We start from the raw sequence: 7,193 nt of genomic DNA on the forward strand, positions 1-7,193 counted from the left end.
GGAGGGAGACAGAGAGCAGCAGCGGCGGCGGCGGGAAAGCGGCCGTGAGGCGGGAGGGGGCAAGGCTGTGGTGGCGGTGCGAGGGGCGGGCGGGGGAAGGATGGTGGAAGCACCGTGCTCCGGATGTGGGGAGGAGGGAGCCGAGTTCCCGGCCGGGAGCGGAGTTGTCTGAGGGTGGAGTAGAGGTAGCGGGGGAAAGGGGTGCAGTCGAGGGGGTTAACCCCGGGGTCCCGTTGTAGGGTGGTGGGGGAAAAGGCAACCCTGAAACCGACCTGCCCCCCAGCCCTTTAACTTGGCGTTTCGTTGTTGCGGATTCTATGTTTTTTGTTTTAATACTTTTTTTTTTTTTTTTTCCCCTAAACGCACGCCACCAACTGCAAAGAAACTCCGTGTTCTCAAACGCTCGTCGCTAAGTCCGGGAGTGCAACCCGCGGAAGGCGGCTGTGGGGCCCGCTCACGTCGGCGGAAACGCGTTCCGCTGTGGTAAATATTTGTCAGGAAGCAGTTGCCAAAGAAAGTACCTCGTTATGCAATTTATGTATTTTCTTTTTATATGGAAGAAGCGGGTTTCCTCCCCCCCCCCCCCAACACCACCTCCTCCTCGCCCGCCCCTCGCCTGTTCAGAGAGTCGTAAAAGCAGGAAAATACTGTGAATTGCACAAGGGTTTTTCGCGGCGAAGGCACATCTGTGGCAGCCTTTACTCGGCGTGCACGGGCTTGTACAGTTAAATGTTGCACGGACTTTTTGCGTGTATAGCCTTGCAAAGTGTGTTTAACATACAGAGTGTTTAACACACACCCCCCAAGCCCCATGAAACAAGGAGGGTATATACTTGGGTGTTTACGTAAACCATCCGTTGCTATTGAAAGGTAGAGTTTTCTTCTCTCGTGTTTTTTTCTCCTAGTTTCAGTTTGCTTTGGCACTAGCGGATGTTGGGGGCTGAATTCTTGTTCCTTCGTGCAGCCTCTCCTTCCCCACCAACCTCACGACGGGGGCATATGCAGTTCACAAAGGGGCCACCTTTATACCTGTTTTTTTCCATTGGTAGTCCTGTTTTAAACGGGCCCTGAGTTTCTACTTAGGAAGTTACACTTAAGAATTTATTTTTGTCCTATTGATTTATTCAGTAGTAAGTGGTGTTACACTAAAGGAGCCTCTTCCACAGTGCTTCTTGATTTTTCACATCAGCTGCTTTTATTTGAATCAGTGCTTTTAGAACAGGGTGTTTCTCCCTTTGGGGGAAGATAAAAAAATGTAGGGCTTGCTGCACACAAAATGCACCCCAACCCTTGGAGGTGGACCTGGCATGAGTGGGGAAGGGTCACAACCCAGTGGGGCAAGTGCAGGGTAGGGGTCCTAAGTCTGCAGGTTAGATGTCATGACTAATACGGCTTTTGGTAGGCAGTGGTGATAAAAAAAAACCCTTGTTTCCTCCTGTTCCCCTTGTTGTTCCATCCACCCATCCTTCCTGAGCAGTGGTCCCCACTGGTAAGGAATGAAATGCCACCTGGCCAACCCTGAAGTCAGAGGTTCACAAAATACAGCTTTCCTTGTCATTCCCTTTTCTCTTAGACAGTTGCCCATTCAGACAATGCTGGCCAGAATGAGGACAACCAGCAGGAGCTGGCAAAACATCCTGCCAGATCAGCATGCTCATCTCCTTCCAGGGGAATAACTTAGTGCAGCTATGAGCAGAAGGACCTTGCCATTCTTGTCACCAGAAGTTTGATTCCAGTTTGAGATAAGAGTCAGAGAAAATATTCGTGGAGTTTGGTTTGGGCACTAAAAAGCAAAAAGGTATGAGGGGAAGAGTTAATTTCTTTGTCCATCGCCCTTTCTCAGCTGCCTTCCTCTACAACCTTGGGAAGATCTGCTCTGCCTTGGTTTCACCCTCTGTAAAGTGGGAATAATAATACTGACAGAGTCCTCCTTTTAGATCTCTGGATCAAAGGTACTATATAAGTTCAAAGTGCTGTTTCTATAGGGCATTATTGCCAAATTCACTATAAGCAATTCCATTGGGTACTTGATAACAACAGTAGAATCAGTCAAACGCCCTTGATGCTTTGCATGGTCCCAGATACCTTTCAGAGGCTCTTTGTGTGCCATCCCACCCCCTGAGGTCTGCAGGGATGGGGCTTTTGGAGCCTGGATTTTGCAGAAGCCGGAGGGGTACGGTCCGTGTCTTTGCTTCTGGCCCCTGAACTGCGGACCGCTTTTCTTTTTGACCTGACGAGGACAACTGGAGCTAGCCCTCTTAAAAGCAGGTTTAAAACATACAACTTTTATTTATATATATACATTTCATAAGGCCTTTAGTACATAATGCTATACTCTTGTTGATTTTTTGGTTGGTTTATTCTTGCATGGCTTGTTGTCGTTTTAATCTGCATATATTTCACTGCAAAGTTGTTAGGATACTTTCAGATCTAGACAAACTGCTAATAGAAATTTGGTTAATATTAGCTTGGCGATTTTTAGCTACTAGGTACCTAAACATTTTCTACAATTTCACTTTTAAAAAACAAAACCCTACCCCAGGAAAACCAATATATTAATAGCTGCAAGTGTTGCAATTATGATTAACCCTAATTCTTAACAGTATCCTTTCAATTATAAAAATGTTTCTAAAGTACATTTTGTGTTTATGATTTTTCTAAAATAGTGTGTCATGGTCCACAAACAAAACAAGAAGAGTAAATGTTAGATATTACAGTGCGGGGTTTCACGAGTGAATTCATAGCCCGGTTATTCTGCCTCTTATACCTTCTTTTCTTTCTCCCCCAAGAAGCACTGAGTGTGTATCTGCAGCTTCAGTAGTTTCCTTCAAGCCCTTTTATACTTGAATAGGTTTGTTTTGGTGGCCGATTGCTAGACGAGTATGCTGCAGACATATTTTTTTCGAAAGGTCAAGCAGTCTCCTAATATGTCCATTGTGTATCATTGCAGTAAGAAATCCTCAGTGCAAACCAGAGCTTCATGGATAATTATTTAAATCTTTTTGTTAACATCTTCATTTTTTTTTTACGTCCTTAGCACTGCTTTGGTGAGTCAACTTTTAACAGGGTAGAAAGCAGGAAGCCCATTAAATAAAAATAACAATCAGCTAAAGGTAAACTTAGTTGGTCACCTTTCCATTTGAAATCCTGCATTTAGCTATGTTTGTAAGGAACATAGTAACAAATGAGTAGCCATGGCACTCGTATAAGGACAAAGCTAAATTACCAATTTTGGAAACATCTAGGGCTCTGGGCCTGAATATTTGATTTCCCATATGAATCTTAAAAGTGTATGCAAAATTGGCTTTTAACCATGCGTACTCTAGGAACATATTCAAGCATCAACTACAGATACTTTTTCAGGCACTGACTAAATATATATTCACTTGTCAGTAAAAAAAATACGTCATTCTGATCATCTTAAAGGGGGGGGGGAGGAAGGGATCTTCTTCCAGCAAAGTGAAGTTATAGTGTATTAAAACAGTCACGTATTTTCACTTTCATACAGGAGTGACGAGGGAAAGAGAGGAGATCTTGCAATACTTACACACTCATGGAGATACAGAACTAATCAATGTAACTTCTGCCTTATACACAAGTTGTACAGTTTATTAATAAATATCAGAATGTTTGCTGTGCTAACACAAATAGCTGTGCCATTCAGGCTGAGTTTCAGCAATAAATAAAATTGTTTTTTATGAACAAAGAGTGAAAATTTAGCAAACTCAGAATACTGGTGAGATTCCACTTTTCTCAGGAATTGCACAAAAAACTGGGAGTGTGTAACTGGGTCATTTTGAAGGAAGGAGAGACCCTACAAATCACTAATAAATTAATATAGAAGATGCTGATCAAAACAGCTTACTAACTGCTTCAAATGCCAGAAACTGGAGTAGTCTATAAATGTTGCTTCAAGCATCAGAAATAGAATTGTTGTTGGCTAGCAATTTGTTTATTATTAATTTTTTTTAAAGTTATTCTTTCCCTTGGTATTTGCTATTTTGGGTATATACAATATGCCTTAATATTTCCCTCTTTAATTAAGTACATGTGAAAGCCTACAAGAGTTTAACTTTATTTATCATGGATGTTTCAGAAACTGAAAGAAGTCTCCAGCTGATTTAGCAGCTGAGGCATTACTCATCAGAATATCTGATTACTAGCATATTAAGCAGTGGAGCAGAATAAACACGAAGCATTGCATCTCCCAGTACATGTAGTTTAATTGCTGCTAGCCAAATAGATATCAAGGTGGCTTTATATTAAAAATTTGTTGTGCAATCATGTAAACAGAAACCCACAGTATTGATCCCTTCCGAAATGTTGTCATTATTAAGTACACCACTGCCTTTAAAATTTCTCTGTATGCCTGTCTCTCAGTGGTTATGGGTCTCATACTCCACATTTAAAACAATTGCAGTGTTTGTGTTCAGGCACCCTGGCAGAAAAGCCAGAAACACCGGCAAAAACAAAAACAGTAGCAGAGGCTTGACACCTACCTCCTACTTCCCTAATCAAAGTCCATCCACCTGAAACCCTGGTTTCCCAGGGTTGTAACCCTTAAACTGTCTGATCTAAATATATACAGATGTACTAATATAAAAAACTGTCTTTAAAAAGGTGTTTGGTACGTGTAAATTTTTCCTTTTTCTTTCGGTAGCTTTAGGCCAGATTTCCTTATTCCAAGTAATTGATTCTAATATGTAATCTTAAAGCAAGATAGTAAATTGTTAAGACCTCATTTTTTGTTTAGACCACTCTTTCTTAATTACTGTGCCATCTGAAAAAATGAGTATTAGGGTAGGAGCTTCATTTGAGCAAATCTCCAGACAGGCAGTGCATGGATAAAAGCTTCAGATTTTCCTTATGCCGCAGAATAATTTCCTCTTCCTTGTCTAGCTGAAACCCCAGAGCAGCTGTGAACACCTCTTGCTATCTAGAGGCTTGGCTTCCCTTATGCAGTCCAGTCATCTTAAGAATCCACTGATCAAATGAGTTTCAATGACCGGTAATCAAGATTTTCCTTAAAGCCTGCAGCATGGAGGTGATAGTTGTAGCATTCCTGCTGTTATGGCAAGGAAACGCTCATATTTCCTACGGTCTTGGTTCTCATGAAATATGGGTAACACCATACTCGAGGCATATTTACAGACGCCATTGAAGAAAGGTAGACAACGGCTAGAAACTCCAACACCACAACACGATTACAGTATGCTTTACTTTCCTTATTCTTTCAGTTCGCAGTAGATTTCATCCCAGTTCATAGAAATCATCATTCTTTTCCCCTCTTTATTTCAAAATGGTTGCGTATTTTTCATTCACGAAAAGGTTAAAGGCGTTTCCCCATCGCAGGAGGGATTATCTTACCAGAGGATTCTGGGACTGCAGATGTATACTGCGGCAAAATCCTAAATTCATCGGCAAAAAAAAAATCATTTCCAGACCCCAGCTGCTAAAAATCATAGAATTAGAGGAAAACATTGATAAGGTTAAAACATAAAGCCAGTTTTACATTCCAAACCGCTCTAAAACACGAATCTTTTCTCTTAATTCGTTTCTTAAATAATGCAAATTTTAAAGTAGCTTTTCTATCCCAAGCACGCAGCGCCATGAAATCGATAATTTTTGATCTTTTGGTTAGTAGGCAACATGGTGAGCTATTGCAGTGACTGCAGGCAGCAGACATGTTCTTGTCAGCTCCAAATTTTCATCTTGTTTGGGAGTCCATGGAGATTTGCGGATGGGATACAGCCAGTTTCAAGCTCCAGCTTGCACTTTGCTGGGGGGACATAAACCAGCACCTTTTTAGATGCGTGTATAGATACAGATACATGTTTTAAAAAGAAGAAGCATTACTGGATTTTAAACAAAAAATTATGTAAAAAGAATGGCTGGTGTGATTATAATCGCATCATGCAGGGTCCACGGTTTCCATTTAGTGAAATTTCGCAGAGGGCAACTTCTTAAGAACATCCCTGCTGTGCAGAGTGAAAAGCATGAACAAACCAAAGACAGAATTCATCTGTGTTTATATTTTACAGACAATGAAAAACCTACTCTTTGTATGCCTTTTTTTTCCACCTTATTATTTCACGAAAACTGCAGCATTTTCCCCACCCCCACCCGAACACTCACCACCCCAGCACTGCGGTGTTCGGGCTTTCTTGCTTTCTTTCTGTCTCTTTTTTTTTTTGCCACCTCTTCTTCTTCTTTTTCGCTTTCACAAATTCTGCACGCGCCATCTTTATCTATTGTTACTCTTTTCTAATTTCTCTTGCCTATTCTCTTTCAAATCAGCTAATAAACACAAGGCTCAATGCCTGATCAATGCCTATGTGTTACATTCTCCCCATCTTTTTTCTTTCTAAGAAATAAAAATTAATTAAAAAAAAATCAACAAAACCAACACCCCACACCCCAAAATTTCTTTATTACCATAACCTGTTGTATACAGTGGTGATAAAAAACATTATTAACATAATAGCAACAGCTGCAGCCTAAATAGAAGCTATGAGATAATAAATGTGCTACAACAAATTAATTTGCTGCAGGTGCTTGTGCTCTGAACTGCATAACCCAAGCCATTTCAAGTCTGAATACAATTATTATTCCCCCCACATGCTAAAACAAAAGTGCAGAGTGAAATGTCCTGTTATTATAAATATCTTGTCCTGTCCCCCGAACGTTTTCTCCCATCAGCAAAGAGTGCAAGAAAGGATTTTAAAACCTTAGGAGAAAGCTGTGGCATTTAAAAATATTTAACAAGGCTTCAAGTCATGTCCAGGCTTGAAGAGATAATGTCTGTTTGTACATTAATTTGCACCTATTGTCTCTTAACCAGAGCTCTATAGGTAACGATGCACTGAGGTATTCCATATGTGCAATTGGCAAGGCAGGGGCTGTAAACATCTCATTAGTAACAGATGCATATTTGTATGTGTTGGTGCTTCTATTTACTTCATTGCAGGGGAAAAAAAAAAAAACTCTTTGCAATTTGGCATGTATAATGTGCAGTGAATTGAGCAGGGATTTTTACTGGTTTGGGGTAGGGTTTTTTTCTGGTAAATATAGTTTTTATGGAAGCCAGTTACTAGTTACCTTACGGGCATGCACCAGGAGCATGTTGCAACATTCTTCAGACTACGAAGATAGGAAGTTAAATGAAGCCAAGTGGTCTTTTTTCATTTGGGCAC

The 7,193-nt window shown here is 40.9% G+C and overlaps 1 long non-coding RNA gene across 1 annotated transcript; it reads left to right on the plus strand.

Moving 5' to 3' along the window:
- The first annotated feature begins 421 nt into the window (after positions 1 to 421).
- On the plus strand, positions 422 to 6,128 carry LOC136007578 (uncharacterized). Its single transcript, XR_010609761.1, has 2 exons — positions 422 to 483; positions 1,574 to 6,128. It is a non-coding gene; the product is annotated as an uncharacterized LOC136007578 (long non-coding RNA).
- The last annotated feature ends 1,065 nt before the right edge of the window (positions 6,129 to 7,193 follow it).

Source organism: Lathamus discolor, chromosome 2 (assembly GCF_037157495.1).
Source record: "Lathamus discolor isolate bLatDis1 chromosome 2, bLatDis1.hap1, whole genome shotgun sequence".
Lineage (NCBI taxonomy): Eukaryota > Metazoa > Chordata > Aves > Psittaciformes > Psittacidae > Lathamus > Lathamus discolor.